The sequence below is a fragment of the Cariama cristata genome, unplaced genomic scaffold (genome assembly GCF_000690535.1).
Source record: "Cariama cristata isolate BGI_N322 unplaced genomic scaffold, ASM69053v1 scaffold6954, whole genome shotgun sequence".
NCBI lineage: Eukaryota > Metazoa > Chordata > Aves > Cariamiformes > Cariamidae > Cariama > Cariama cristata.
This window is the reverse complement of record NW_009614589.1, coordinates 22,602-25,154: the sequence shown is the minus strand read 5'-3', so window position 1 is coordinate 25,154 and position 2,553 is coordinate 22,602.

The following is a 2,553-nucleotide window of genomic DNA, read 5'->3' as shown; positions in this document are numbered from 1 at the left end:
GGAAAGAGCTAAGAGCCAGCAGCTCCTCAGTCTGCCTTTGCACTCCTCTTTGCCATAGGATGGAGAACCTTGGCGAAGCACTGAACTCTGCACAGGAATCAGCATCCTCCCTGCAAATGTGAGCACCGATTTGACTCCGATGTCTGTACCAGGCAGCACTGCGCCTGGTCCCATTTTGGAAAATCAAACAGGCTGCTGGTTGATTTCAAGCACTGCAATGCTTGAAAAGCATCTGAGATTTCTTTCCCAGTGGAAGGGCACAGGAGGGAGAAGGAAACTGCGCTAATCCCCCAAAGGAACAGTATTAGATAACAGGAGAGTACTATCAGGACATCTAAGAGATGATATGATAGACATGTTCATCCAAAGCATCCTGCAGCCAATGACTGCTGCTTGAGCTGGTGGACCTCTGCCACATCATCTGACCTGCATCCTACCACTGGGCTTCATACCCAAGTCTTCAAGTCAAAACTTTCTCACCTGGCACTAACCGGTGAAAAGAAGGGAATGTGACCTGGGTTCCCTGGGTTCTACATGTTCCTGCACCAGAACAGCCATTGTGGGCTGCTGTCTTGACTTTATCTTAACTGTTCCTGCAGTACAGGTAAGGAGAACAGCTGGCAACAACTCCCAGTAAGGACACAGTACTCTCAAGCCCCATGAAATGATGGAAAATTCAACACAAGGGTAGCTTCTTCACTGGTGACTTGCTTTCTGTGACTCAGATGGGCTAAGTCCGAGGGATGGGGAGCCAGGCAGATGCAGGCAAGCGAGCTGCCATCACTCCATGCCACGTCACCCAGATTAGCTCTGCTGGGTTGCACGCCCCTCAGACACCTCCAAAGAGAAAAGTGCACCCATCCCCAGCATCAGCACCATCTACCTCCATCTCTAGCGACTACTTTCACTGGCAAAACCCTCCCCTCCAGCACCCAAGGAGCATTTTTCAATGGGTACATCCAAATGTTTTCCCCTACTTTGAAACTACTGCAAGCTCAAACGACTTGGTGGCTATAAAAGGAACATGAAATAAAACCACCCACAACTGATAGGAACTCAAAGATGCTGCTCACAGTAAAAGCTACAAAAATTTACCCTCCCTTTCCTGCTCCAGGGCAAGGATCTCCCTCCCTGCAGATGACCTGGGCAGAAGAAACTGGATTATTTCTTTTGTCCCAAAATATGAATGCGCTCCATGGGGAGGGAGTGGTTCTCACTGCCTGAGTCACTGACAGCTACAAGTCAAATTAGAAATTACCTGTTCTATTCCTCAGATTCATCAGTCCAGACTGACGGAGCGGGATTAGCACTTCTTATCACCATGTAAATAGAGACGAAGAAAATGAATGCTGGAAGGAAAAGCAAATCCAGTTAAAACACAGTTGCAGGCAAGAGATAGTCTACAGAGCAGCAATCATTTCAAGCTGAAAAAGTCTACCACTGTAAATTAGAAACATGTTCAAGTATAACCAGTGAAAGCTCAGCAAAGCCTCCAGGAACGGGAGCTGGACCATGTTATGGGGCTCCTGGCTCTGTGTACACTACCTGCTGCCGCAGAAGCAGCCTGCAAAGGCCAACTTGACCTCTCGTGTCCAAAAATCCACGTGGCCCAGCAAGGTGGAGGAATGGCCCTACTAGCTTGGGGGCCACTGAGCATTGCTCTGAGCCCTTCCAGTATGACAGTTTACCTGGCATGTGTGGTATGAAAACCAGTGAGTATGATCCATACTTCATCTATCCAGTCTTGCAACCAAAAACCTCCTTTGAGATGAACATGATCAGCTAAAGTCGGCGCAAGCCACAACCACTCACCTGTGGATGGATTTAAGGCCTCCCATTAAGATTTCCTACTGATGTGACACACACGTCTCCTTTTTGCTTGTAATTTAAACGGTTACTAATCAACTTCCCGAACTCCTGATTATACCCACACCACAGTGCTCATCTCCCTGAAACCACCGCTATTGAAACTTGTTTGAGCCTCATTCTCAGGAAGGACACGGATGCAACCAGACTGTCCAGGACTGAGAGTAACATCTTCAACAACAGTCAAGTGCTGGGCTCCCAAATTTAACAAGCTTTTAGTGTCCTTGAAGTGACCTCCCCACTTTGACCCCAGGTTCATGGCTGTTTCTCCCGCTACCATCAGCTCCAACATCAGCTCAAGATGCTGCAAAAAACTCACTGTCACTACCAGGGATTACATATTTGTAACCATGGTGAACGAGCAAACACACCCCCACATTTTTGATCATCTAAAGGACTAGCAGGAGCTTGTTCATTTCTCCAACTAGTGAAAGCACCTCAAAGGTGTTTTGGGGCTGTTCAGCCTGGAGAAGAGGAGGCTGAGGGGAGACCTGATCGCTCCCTACAACAACCTGAAAGGAGGGTGTAGCCAGGTGGGGGTCGGCCTCTTCTCCCAGGCAACCAATGACAGGACAAGAGGGCATAGTCTGAAACTGCGCCAGGGGAAGTTCAGGCTAAAAATGAGGAGGCATTTCTTCACAAAAAGGGTTGTTAGGCATTGGGATGGGCTGCCCAGGGAGGTGGTGG